The sequence below is a fragment of the Mauremys reevesii genome, linkage group 8 (assembly GCF_016161935.1).
Source record: "Mauremys reevesii isolate NIE-2019 linkage group 8, ASM1616193v1, whole genome shotgun sequence".
In the NCBI taxonomy this organism is placed as follows: Eukaryota; Metazoa; Chordata; order Testudines; family Geoemydidae; genus Mauremys; species Mauremys reevesii.
The window spans coordinates 59,014,430-59,028,892 of NC_052630.1; positions in this window are offsets into that span (position 1 = coordinate 59,014,430).

Consider the following 14,463-nt stretch of genomic DNA (forward strand, 5'->3'; position numbering starts at 1 on the left):
AAAAAAACAAAGAAAAAAGGGCCCTTTTACGGCAATCAACCCATTTGATTCATCTTCTAGTGATCTGAATTTTAAGACCTATACTTCACTTACTTGCATTTAATCTGTGGCCATGTCTACACTACATGCTGCAGCGCCTTAGTGTAGATATTTCCTACATTGGTGGAAGGGACTTTTCTGTTCATGCAGTTAATCCATCAGTAGGTTGATGGAAGAATGTTTCTGTTGACCTACTTGTACCTACACCGGGATTAGGTCAATTTAACTATGACTCACAGGGCACACAATGTCTTATAGCACTGAGCAACCTAGGTTAAATATAGACCAAGCCTGAAAGTGAGAACTGGAGAGAGGAATGGACTTAAGGAACAGTCAGACAGTGGAGAGTTTCAAGCATGGCAAGAAGCTCTATATCTTTTTAAAGCATCAACTCTGGCTATATAATAACTTGATATGTGACTGAATCCTTTAAGGGCCAAATCCAATGCCCATTACAATCAATGGAAAGTCTCTGATTTAACAGGGTTTGCATCAGGTTCCAACAGCCAACTGGTTTCTCCCTTTTTAAAAATAAATTCCTCTTTGTTTCCATGTCTCTAGCCTTTCCCTTTTGCTTAAACCCTTTGCTCTGGAATAGCGTAAGAGATTCAAAACAAAATACAAAATGACCAAAAAAATTGGAGATTTTCATGACAATGTTTTTCTCACAAACTCTAAGAGCAGTGATGATGAAGAGTCGAGTACATGTGGATGAAGATTTTCTCTGCTTTTGTAGACTGTATGCAGTGCAGATGAATTTCTGTGGACTTCTCAGTCCATTTCACACATAGCCCATCATAAGCAAGAAATGTACTGCTGAGATGTGAAGTCGTGTTTTATTTCCCCAATGGTGCATGTCGAGGTAGTTTTGTAATGTGTTCTCCTTTTCTTTCAGAATGAAATGGCCACCTACATCAGAGCATGAAAACAGTTTTTGTAAAATCAATCAGTACAGAATCATGATTCAGTTATTCCTACCAAAACTGTATTTAATGTGTTCCTGAAATAAAAGCCAATGATTACGCCATTGAACTGTAGAAACCCTGTGGAAAAAAACGTCTTCTTTCAATCTGTGCAAATCAAAAACATTCATAACATTTTGTTACAAAACTACAGATTCTCGCTCCCAGAGAACTTTTACCTTTACACAATTGTCAATTCTCCTTCAGCAAAATGAGCTAGCTATTGTATAGTGAGATGAGGAAAAGGTTGAGAATGATAGTGTCCGCAGAGCATTTCTTAATCTCCATCAGCAAGATAAGTCAATGGATCAGTCAGCTCTGGACCCATAATTGTCCTGCACTGTGAGAAATTGACTTTCCTTGTCCTAACTCTAACAGTAATTTAAATGCCCTAGGTTGGCCTTAATTCAGAGTGTTGGACTTAGGAATTCAAGACAACACAGAACAGATTGTATGGGTTTTGAAAGAGTTATGATCACAGTCATAGAAAGGGGGTTATCATCATCATCATCACCACAAATGCAATGGAAACTATGCTAAAGTTTCTTATTCCTGGCACCTGCATACAAATTAGCTGCCTTGTTTGGAATAAAGCCCTAAGAAATGTTTGGACCTCGCTCAGCAATGAACTTTTGATCATCTTGTTGATATTTAAATTATTCTTTCCTCATTCCATAATGCAGGTGGATTTAGAAAACTACAATAATAGATTTATAAGATTTAATGCTGACAGGGTAAAATATTTTTATAGCTCCTCACTTCCTTTAAAAAATCACAATACAACAATTATTTTTTCGTGTATGCAACTGGCCTCACTAAACTACATGCCTGCAGTTAAACATAATGAAAGGAAAGCAAACTTTCCTGAGGATGCCTTTTATTATCTATATGGTTTTGTAGCTCATGAATATAGGAAAGAGTAGTGGTATTTTGTGATCGCTGGGTTTTTTAAATGACTTAAACATCTTTCTTAGGAATGGTACCTGATTGACAGCACTAAAATCCTCTATTCAGCCAAATAATAGATACAATATGGGCAAAAATTACCCAGTTTTAGGACAGTACTCAAGAAGATGCCAAAATAACCTAGATGACGGTGGCATTCTTCTGACTCCCTCTCACCTCTTGAAACATTTCCCCTAATACTGGACCCACCCTTAATTTCTATCCTCAGACCCAGTTTTACCCTTCGCTACCACTTGTCTCATCACTTTGACTCTGCAGCCTCATCCCTACTCCAACCTTCCTCCGATTCCTCTGGAATACCCATTTCCTAAAAAACTATCATAACCATCCATGATTTTTTATTTCCCATTCCATCCATGCTCTAGCATTCATTGAATACTGATCTCTTTGCTTATGCTATTGCTTTCATGTGGAAACCCCTGCTCCTGATGGACATCCTGACATGACTCATTCTCAAAAAATGCTGGGAGGGATGCCAGGCTCCCTTTCTATTGCTTCCAGACCTTCCACCCACTTTCTTCTCCTTTTGAGCAAAACTTACTAAGCTCTGTTCTCCTCTCCCCCTCTATATTGCTGCCATCCCAATTGCTCCTCCTCCTCCTCTCTTCACTTTTCTCTTTTGATTTTGGTACCTGGCTTCCTCTTCCTGCTATCCCCCAACCTCACCCTTCAGTTTAATCATTGATGTTATGTCCACCCCCACAGCCTTCTACCTCCTCACATGATCTTTGATCCTGGTTCAACTCCTCCACTCACCAAAATGGCCACTCTTGACCTTATTTCCACTAAGCGATGGTCCCGCTCCAGAGGAAGTACATGTCTGGGCTGTGCACAAATCCTGCCGAGATTCCAACCATACGATGTACGGGGCAGCAGCTATAAGTGAGCTGAATCCCTGCACATTTGTTTCAATGTGTCATCAGTTTTCATTGGTAAATAAAAGGCACACGTGAGACAATATGCTTGTATCACCGGAAGCACTAAAGCCCTGGTAGCAGTGTGTGTGTGCTGTTTATGCTACAGGGGCTGATGGTGACAGAAGTCTCTGTGGGACACTTCTCTGACTGTTGATGGAATTATATGGGTCTTTGGTTGCAAACACACACACAACATAACACCTGTCAGTGTACTTATTAATTATTTCTGTCCATCCATATTATCTTTGTGTTTTGGGATGTGCCACACACTGTACCACAACACACTTTGTTTGGAATGTCCACTGGTCCTCATTCATGCTGCCTATACTTCCCCCCCATGCTCCTTGCTTTGCCCACCCATCAGTTGTGACCATGTGCTATTTTTTCTCTTGCAGTTAAGCTTAGGGGTAACTACAGCCATTAACCTGATAAGCATACCTCATAGACACCAATATAGCTATCAGTTTGATGGTTAAGTGCTTAGAATTAGGGACTATGAGCAAGACTTTACCCTGAAAAATCCCAACTGTGTGTGAGGTGGATCATGTCCATATGTTTAACTCCCTTCAGCTGTGATCTGGTCTGAATGCTAGGCCTGTGCTCCAAAGTTGTTGTGCTCTGCACAATATGGATGAGTGGGAATCTGCTTTAGGTCAGGGCTGGGGGTTTTAGTTCCAGGTTGGTGTGTTAGACAGAAACAGAGCCACATAATTACCATGTTTTGTTATGGATACTTGGTGAATTTCACGTGGCTGCATTTCAGGTGTGCTTTATGTATATAATTTGTAAAGTGCTTTGGAGTGCTTCATGATGAAAAATACTATGTGCATAGTGAAAAAAGTATATTACGTTTTCCTACAAATGTAGATCACTTAAATGAGTTTAAAACTTGAGAGGGACGAGGGACAAAAGTGGGTCATACATTGAAGTAAATGGAGCTACTGATTTACACTAGCTGAGGGCCTGGCCCCATATGTGCAGCAGGTTTGGGAAAGTTCAACAACTGTTTCGGGGAGTTCGCAAAGGTTTAGAATGCTCTTTTTTTCCCACACATAGTTTAAACCCATATGTATTTATTTTTTAAAAAGTAGTTGGAAGGAAGCCTGTGCTATGAATCATAAGGATAACCCCTCCGGTCACACATCCAAAATTAAGTAGCCAGCAGTGGGTTCCTTATCTATGGCATAGATACTATGTTAAATGTTTCATCCAATGTTTCCCTCCCCTTCCCTGTCCCTTTCCATTCTCTCCCCCCTTATGCATTTGCTGTTTTTCCCATTTTTTAAAAACCATCTCTAAAAGATTTCTAAAGAACTATTCCTTGACTGAATAACTCCTTGAATACAAATTCACAGGCTCATTTTCGTTGCCAATTTGCACACAATTCAAATTCTTCGGGGCAATATTGAATTGATGAAATAATATTTTACATTAAAAATGTAAACAGATCCACTTGTTTTTGTTTGTTTTCCAGGGGAGACCATTGATTTAGACAATGGATATTTAGATTTTATCTTCTAATTTTCTTGCAGATAAGAGCTTAGGGAACATATGCAAAAGGCAGACAAACTTCCTTAGCAGGTAACAAGTGTATAAGTAATCTTATTATGTGCCTTGTGAGGTAATGGGAATACTTGCTAATCTTATTTCCTCAGTTATGGGTTAGCAGGAGTATGTATAAATCTGAATTTCATGCCTTTACATGGAGATAAATATGACCTACAGAGATGTCATGAGTGGGCTTATATCTAGTTTCTCTCTTCTCCCCCATCTCTATTTTATTTGGAAATATTAATATGAATCCTGCTAGAACCAAAACACTTTGATCTAGATCAGAAACATAACATCAAATATTGCCTACTATGCCAAGCTATTCTTTGGATTTCTGATAAACTAACATGAGTTGTTGCAATTTTTTGATATATTGTTGGTGAGTTTCACTGAGATTGGAGTGTTCCAGGGATAGCAGAAGAGAGGAAAACTTCCGTGGCCAAATTCTCTGAAGGTGTAAATGGACACAGCTCTATTCACTTCAGCATAACTGTGACCTCCTATATCACCAGAGAATTTAGCTCCTGAAGTCTGCTATGGCCTTGTCATGCAAACTTAATGTACCCAGGACCCGGACCCTGGGTGATGGATACAGTAGTAAAAAGCTAAGGGAAATAACAAGGTCAGTTTGAAATGCCAAACACCACTGCTGTTTTGGGAACTCAGCTGTACTCAATCAGCAATGTCATGCTGTGAGCAAAACAGTAAGAGATTATGGTCTCATGTTTCATTAGGCACAGAATTTATTTTAATTTTGGAAGATTACAACAAAGCTGGCAATGCTGTGGCCGAAATGGCTTCCTCAGCTGCATAGTATATTAAATGTTATCTGAGAAGATTTCTCGTCGTTTGGAGTGCATTGTGACATTAGCCACTGAAGTGCAGCTGAATTTCTGGGAGAAAAAGAAATACTCTGGATTTTAGCCTATTCCTGACATCTATAAGACGTCAGTAAAGCTGCTTCAATTGCAGTTTCATTAGAACAATCAGGGGCGGCTCTAGACACCAGCGCGCCAAGCAGGCGCGTGGGGCGGCCCTTTCCCGGGGGGGCGGCATTTGGCTCCGGTGGACCTGCCGCAGGTATGACTGCGGCAGGTCCACCGGAGCCCGGGACGAGCGGACCTGCCGCAGGCATGACTGCGGCGGGTCCCCCCTGCCCGCGGCTCCGGTTGAGCGCCCGCCGGCCTGCCTGCGGCAGGTCCGCTCCTCCCTGGCTCCGGTGGACCTGACGCAGGCATACCGGCGGGAGCTCAACCGGAGCCGCGGGAAGAGGGGACCCGCCGCGGGACCACGGAAAGGCGGCGCAGCGCTCCGCGCTGCTTGGGGCAGCCTACTTTCTAGAGCCGCCCCTGAGAACAATAGTACATTTAGTTGAAGAAAAAATGTACTAAAGGAATCCAGAGAAGACACCTTAAAATGTGCAAGCCAGTTATAGGATACTTTTCTTGCTGCTCTTCTGCAGGAAACTTTTCCAATTTGTTGGACAGGTACTGCCTGGGATTTGTCAGGTGTTCAGGAGCATCCCCCCTTCCTGTGTGCTCTGTGTAAGGGCTAGTCCATATTATAGCCCCTGCTTTTTGGAGATGGGGATGGAGGAGGAAAGAAGATCTAGCAGGAATAGGAGGGTGATCCAGTGACTGAAGCATTATACCAGGAATCAGCAGAGCTGGGTTCAATTTCTTGCACTCACCACCACCCACTTCAGTTGAATGACTTTGGGCAAGTAGCTTATGGTAAAGTGTTTCAAAAATATCTAATCAATGTAAGACCTTGAGTTATACTTTCAAAATTGACTTACGCACCTAAGAGCTGAAATCCCAATGCTTTTTGATTAGATTTAAACTCTTAAATCACTTTTGAAAACGGAGCTTAGTCTCCTAAATCACTTAGGGGTTGTCTATTTGGGGACAGCCAGAAAAATTAATCCTAACTAAAGGTATGAATTTAAAGTGGATTAGTTAAACCAAAATAAATCCTCATTGAGAACCAAAGTGGCCTTAAATTGATTTAACTTAATTCACTTCCAGAGTGAATTAAACTAAACCAAATTAAGGCCACTTTAATTTGGAGTTAGCAGACTCCACACAAGGATTTCACACCTTTAGTTAATTAGGATTATTTTTCCTTGATGTCTCCTTTGACACGTCTGAAAATTGTATTCCTAATCTATGTGCCTCAGTTCATGGTTTTTTTATTATTATTTTAAGGGGCAGCAGGTAATAATACTTCTGTGCATTATGTGGATAAATACATTAATGATTGTGAGGTGCTCAGATAATGTGGTGATGGAGCTATATTATGTACATTAGATTGAGGTTTACTCTCTCCTTAAGAACATAAGAATGGCCATACTTGGTCAGACCAAAGATCCATCCAGCCCAGTATCCTGTCTACCAATGGGATCCAATGCCAGGTGCCCCAGAGGGAGTGAACCTAACAGGCAATGATCAAGTGATCTCTCTTCTGCCATCCATCTCCATCCTCTGACAAACAGAGACTAGGGACACTATTCCTTACCCATCCTTGGTAATAGCCATTCATGGACTTAACCTCCATGAATTTATCTAGTTATCTTTTAAACTCTGTTATAGTCCTAGCCTTCACAACCTCCTCAGACAAGGAGTTCCATAAGTTGACTGTGTTGTGTGAAGAACTTCCTTTTCTTTGTTTTAAACCTGTTGCCCATTAATTTCATTTGGTGGCCCCTAGTTCTTATATTATGGGAACAAGTCCTTACTCACTTCCTCCATATCACTCATGATTATATTTACCTCTATCATATCCCACCTTAGTCTCTTCTTTTCCAAGCTGAAAATCCTTGCCTCTTTAATATCTCCTCATATGGGACCCATTCCAAACCCTTAATCATTTTAGTTGTCCTTCTCTGAACCTTTTCTAATGCCTATATATATATATATATATAATTTTTTTTTGAGATGAGGAGACTACATCTGTACTCAGTATTCAAGATGTGGGTGTACCATGGATTTATATAAGGGCAATAAGATCTTTTCCATCTTATTCTCTATCCCCTTTTTAACGATTCCTAACATCCTGTTTGCTATTTTGACTGCCACTGCACACTGTGTGGACGTCTTCAGAGAACTATCCACAATGACTCCAAGATCTTTTTCCTGATTAGTTGTAGCTAAATTAGCTCCCATCATATTGTATGTATAGTTGGGGTTATTTTTCCCCAATGTGCATTACTTTACATTTATCCACATTAAATTTCATTTGCCATTTTTTTGCCCAATCACTTAGTTTTGTGAGATCTTTTTGAAGTTCTTCACAGTCTGCTGTGGTCTTAACTATCTTGAGCAGTTTAGTATCATCTGCAAACTTTGCCACCTCACTTTTTACCCCTTTCTCCAGATCATTTATGAATAAGTTGAATAGGATTGGTTCTAGGACTGACCCTTGGGGACCACCACTAGTTACCCCTCTCCATTCTGAAAATTTACCATTTATTCCTACCCTTTGTTCCCTGTCTTTTAACCAGTTCTCAGTCCATTAAAGGATCTTCCCTCTTATCCCATGACAACTTAATTTATGTAAGAGCCTTTGGTGAGGGACCTTGTCAAAGGCTTCTGGAAATCTAAGTACACTATGTCCACTGGATCCCCCTTGTCCACATGTTTGTTGACCCCTTCAAAGAACTCTGATAGATTAGTAAGACATGATTTCCCTTTACAGAAACCATGTTGACTTTTGCCCAACAATTTATGTTCTTCTATGTGTCTGACAATTTTATTCTTTACGATTGTTTCAACTAATTTGCCCAGTACTGACGTTAACGACTTACCGGTCTGTAATTGCTGGGATCACCTCTAGAGTGCTTTTAAAATATTGGTGTTACATTAGCTATCTTCCAGTCATTGGGTACAGAAACCAATTTAAAGGACAGGTTATACACCATAGTTAGTAGTTCCACAATTTCACATTTGAGTTCTTTCAGAACTCTTGGGTGAATGCCATCTGGTCCCAGTGACTTGTTTCTGTTAAGTTCATCAATTAATTCCAAAACCTCCTCTAGTGACACCTCAATCTGTGACAATTCCTCAGATTTGTCACCTACAAAAGCTGGCTTAGGTTTGGGAATCTTCTTAGTGCCCAAAAGCACGTCGGGAAGGGGTGGAACTATGCCTCAGTTCCCCTCCCCACTTCCATGTACTGGCTCAGATAGAGGTTAGTAAACCACATCCACAAAGTTGTATATTCAGCGGGACCTCCAGCTGTGTGCACATTACGCATGCGGCATATCATTGGTTGGGACAGGGCCACGGCCTCCCAGGGGGGAGGGGCACTTTACCCTCAGGCCCTCATTTGAAAGGTTCCCTGAACTGAGTAGTGGTGGTGTGACCAAACAAATCGAGTCGTGCACCACTCACTGATATCTGACCCAGCTGGGCCAAACCTGAGTTGGACCATACTAAGTTAAAGAGAGAGTGGTTCAGTTGTGAATATCATGTGAAAAATTTCTGGAGAGAGTAGTAGTAGGCATGTGGTGCATAATGAAATATTGGAGTTGCTCTCTTGACTACAGTGTTACTCCACATTACCTTCACTGTTTTGCTGATACTGCAAAGTAATTAAGCATGCATTTAAACTTGTCCCTATTCATCAGAACATTTAAGCATGTGCCCTAGCTGAGGCCTTAATGTCTTGGGTATACAGGAACTAATTCTCTCTGGCTCCATGTAGGCTTTATCTGAGGGAAAACATTTCTTTCCCTTCCCTATGAAAACTGCTTTCATTTTCACTGAAAAAGGTTAAGAAAGATAAAGCAAGTTGAAGAAAAACTTTTTACAAAACCATCAAACTTTTTTACCCATGCATTAGTCACACATTATTTTAAACCTTGTCTATTGATGTTTGGTACACAATGGTACAAAGAAGACATTAAAAAAAGGAAGTCTTAGTAAAATGATTGCAAATGAATTACAGTCTAGTGTGACACATAAACTGCCTCTTTAACATCTCCCTTTTTCAATAGCAAAGTTGAAATGAATCATGCTTACATATTGTTAAAACACAACTATCTTTTGGTTCTCTCTTTTAGCAGAAAGATAGAAAGGAAAATGGTTCAGTGTTTGTTGTAGCTCTACTTTTATTGTTGATGATTTTTTTTAACAGCTCTGGTAGGTTTGTTTTAAAGAAAACATAAGTCCTTCAAAGAGAGAGGTTTTTCTGTTTGTTTTGAGAAAACTGAGAAGTGATGATATATAATTGAACATGGACAAATTTGCAGGACACGTGTCTACAAATAGAACGGGAAATACACTAAACGAAGGCCTAGAGTCTCTGGTCCTGCTGAACTGTTCTCAGTGCTGGGTCTGGTGCTTAACTCTTGCCAATGTTATATCCCAATTTGCTCTTCTGAACAACATTACTATAACATTAGCAAGAGATAAGCCCCAGGCCCACCATTGAGAACAGTTCAGCAGGACCAGAGAATCTGTGTCTACTGTTCCATGGGCCACTCCTTCAAATCTTTCCTTAAAACTAGTTGGTCAAACAAATGTTCTTTTTTCAAAAGTTTGTGACAGTCAAAATTTTCCACAGAAGGCAGATGGTTTCAATGCGCATACTGTGGCAAAGTTCCTCCTGTCCTCTAGTAGGTCCTGCGCTTATTGGCGGATTTCTTCCCCTTAGTGGTTTTCCCCTTGGATGAAACCCATAGTCTGGATCAACTACTCCTATGTCTGATGAGGAGTAGCGGGGCTAGGGGGGAACCCGGGCCTGCCCTCTACTCCGGGTTCCAGCCCAGGGCCCTGTGAATTGCAGCAGTCTCTATAGTGCTACGTGTAACCGCTGCTTGACCGCTACAGCTCCCTGGGCTACTTCCCCATAGCCTCCTTCAAACACCTTCTTATCCTCACCACCGGATCCTCCTGGTGTCTGATGCTGCTTGATTGTATGGTGTTTTCCTCAATCCTCCAGTAGTACCCCCTCTCAGTTCTTAGTTCCTTGTGTCTCTTGCTCCCAGCTCCTCATGCACACTTCTTTCCTCTGGCTCCTCCTCCCTAGACTGGAGTGAGCTCCCCTTTTTATACCAGGTGCCTTGATTAGCCTGTCCTGATTGGCTGCAGGTGCTCCAATCAATGTAGCTCTCTCCGGTGCCTTCTAGAAAGTTCTTAATTGTCCCCAGGTGCCTTGATTAGCCTGTTCTGATTGGCTGCAGGTGCTCCAATCAATGTAGCTCTCTCCGGTGCCTTCTAGAAAGTTCTTAATTGGCCCCAGGTGCCTTGATTACCCTGGAGCAACTGCCATTTTGGTTCCCATGGTACTAGGGATTTGCTTAGCCTGGAGTTAACATACCTACTCCTCAGTACTTTCCTGTAGCCATCCGGCCTTGCTCCATCACAATACACACACAAATTGTCAAAAACCCATTTTTCCATTAAAAAAAAGTTTAAAGGGAAATTTTTTCAACCAGCCCTACTTAATCCCTCTTTTTCAATGGCAGTTTTCATATATTGTTTTCATAAATTATATACTTACACTTTCTTCCCCTGTACTTTTCTACTATTTACCATAGTCATCTCAGTAAGATTTAATTGTAAAAGTGGGAATGAAAAGTGTATATCTATATACTATGATCTGTGGGACCTTTGTGTTAGAACAAGGAAAATAAATGGGAACTTGTGTTAATTATAGTCCAGTATATATTTTCACCCACACTTTTACTTAAGAACAAACAAAAATCCAGGTAAAAGCAACTCTTCTTCTTCTTTCAGGAGTAAATCTCTTTTCTTTAGTACAGCAGCCTTGCTTCTCACAGTACCATGCAACAGATTATTTAAGTGTTATTTACAACTGAAATTGAGATGGTTTGACCTCCTACTGTTCATTGTCAGTATCTTATCCAAGAACAGTGGGAAGAAATCTGCCTGCCGCTAATATTCAATTTGTATTGCTTTGTATCTTTATTTCAGCAGGGAAACCTGCTAGACGAGCTGCAGAAAACAAATGTGCATTACCAGGTGAAAAATAGGTACATCACTTTGAATTTATCTAGGCATTTGGCATTATATCATTTAAGTGTCTCATTACATTTGCCAACATAACATAAAACTGATTCACTCCTGAATGACAAGCCACCAGCTCCCCCTGGCAAATGTAAAGGTGCTTTGTATACTTCACTTTTCGGTATAGAAACTCTCCAGATTCATTGATTGGTTTTCAAGCTGGAATGAAGATACAAAGAGGTGGGGCAGGAACCACATGATCCATGATGTGTTCTTATTCCTAAATAATGAAAACAGTGATTTAAATGGTGAGCTAGCCAACCCCTCTGTAATAAAATGGCCATTATACAGAAACACCTTTTCCTGGACTACTTTGAAATATAGAGGTGCATTCTTTCAAGGTCATTTTTATTAGAAGAAAGTTGGATACCTTAGATAAAATTATGTTTTAAACTCACTTTTATTGTTGCTCCTCTGGCATACCTGCAAAATAAATTTGTATAGAAAGCCTTTGATGCATCTACACCAGAAAATAATATATACATAATAATATATTGTAAAAGACTTGTTATGGTTGCTTGCTCTTGATTCTTCCACCCACATTCGCACTGAGTAGTATTGTACTATGCTCCTGGAATAAAACCAAGAAAATGAACAACACCAATTGGCCAAATTCTTATACCTTTCTTCGTATTTACTAACACTTGAATTTACATGTTATTCCACTGACTTCAATGAGACAATTCATAGAGTAAATCAAATTTGACGTGAGTGTGGGGACCAGAATATGACCCTGAGTAAGGTATTAGTTAACATGCATAAGGATGGCAAAACCTGGCCCTATGTGAAATACAATACAGAGCCCAGGAGTAATTAATGTTTTGTCAATTAGTATAGTGAAAATATGCTGTGTATGATGAAAAAAGGCATGTTTTATTGCTTAGGTTCCTCGTCTGAATAAGCGATGCAAGGCAACCAAATACTTTAGTAGTTTACATATAAATATCTTGTAAACCTAATAATCTTTTGCACTACAAGAACTCCAAAGTCTTTAAAATCCATCTTTCAATCAGCCCCAATTGCACATATGGCTGCTCACAGTAAACTACTGTAACAAGTTGACTTTGGTTTATTGCTTTCATTGACTCTTAATACTGGTAGCACATACCAGGGAGAAAGAACCACTTGTTACACTGCTATTGCAGAATAAATTTTGGTAGCAAGCTCCAGGGTGATTTCATTTTGGGACATACTCCCCATACAAATTTCCTACTTCTTCCCAGCCTCTCCAACGGTGGTCTGACAACATATCACACACTTCTGTTAATGTGTGGGGAGTAATATAAGACCTATATAGTACCTGGTACTGGGTTATGAAATACGAGAGACAGATAGAAATCTTGCTGATATAGCTAAAAGTAGTAGATCAATTATTCATTCATATAGTTATTGATACATATGCATTATATGAAACAATATAAGTAATAGTGCTTCATATACTATAACATAAATTTCTCTCCACATTTTCTGTGGGGGTGTTTAGCTTAGGAATATAGGGTAAAATTTCCAAAGGTGATTAAAGGCATTAATTAGGAAAGAATATGCTCTAGACATTATACCTTTGCTTCCAACATTATTATTTTAAAATATTTTCAGTATCATTGATCAACATTTTGATGGAGTTCTGGCCTGAAATATGTGCTTCTCTTTCAGGTCCAGACCATACTACATCTTTTAACAGTTTTTAACCCATTAGCAGTAGGACTGGTTTGTGTCTTCATTTGAACTTGGTTAGTAATAGGGTCTCTAACAAAGTTTCTCCCCTGCCAGTGGCCTAAGCTGCCACTTAATTGTTTCCTTTAACTTTAGCGCAGCCAGGACCCTCTGAAGATACCTTTGTAACTAGTCTTTCATCCCACCTCTTGAGTGGTAGCATCACAGAGCGTATTGCCGCATCTGCTGCTAAGGCAATATGGGATAGCTGCCCAGATTTTCCCAGATGAAGTGATACAAACACATTTGGTGTGGATGTACAAACATGATTGTGATTGGAGAAAAGCTACTGAGTGGAAACAACCTGAATCATGTTTCTCATAACCAGTTATGGCAAGCATGTGTCTAAGCAGTTATAAAATTGTAGTAGTAGGCATGGCATCAGTGAGGTCAAGGTTATGTGGCAGTGCTTTTGCCAGTAGGACTCTGAGATCCTTCCCCTGTGGATGGGATATCCTTGTAGGGTTTTTGTTTGTTTGTTTGTTTTTGGTTTTTTTCCCCCGAGAACATTACTTAATCTTTTCCAAAATCATGACTGGCTTATTTCTGTGAATAGGAATATGGTAGAGACCAAGATAGGTATTTTGTGGGGTGAGGGGAAAAGAAGAATCTTGTTGCAGATGAGAAAGGTTTAAAATGTTCAGAAATCTCAGGATGTACAATAACTTTAGGATGAGCCAGAGTCTCCTCCTACAGCTAATGAAGCATGGTACAAGCTCCAAAGCTAGTGAAATAAAGTGTTGAGAGAGAGATGCCTTAGAATGGTAGTTCCAGTAGCCTGAAGATGGAGACATTTCACTAGTAATCATGTCTGCTGGGAAGAAAGATTTTCCCCAATGACATTTGAGGTTTAACCATTTATAAAGAAAACAAAACAAAACACAGGAATAGAAATGTCTTGAAGTTAGTAATGATTATATTAAATTTTATGTAGTACCTGGTATCCCGAAGTCTTTTGAAAAACTGATATAGGCACTAAACACAGGGATTGTTTTTTTCCCCATGACTTAAATTGGAAAATTAATAAGTTAGGAAGTCTTTGTTATAATAACCATTGTTTAAGCGAGATAAGAAAATACTTGGAATATAGCATATAAATCAGTCATTCCAGATTATAAACATCCTAGGGTGCTAAGGGAGTTAGCTAATGAATATTCTCTACTTTGGACAGGAGAACTGGCATGTAGTAGCAGACAAGAAAAAGTACTACTGATTGCCAAGTGCGGGATTCTTGAAAATTACTATTATATGAGTCTAACCTCTATCCCTAGTATGATAGTGGAA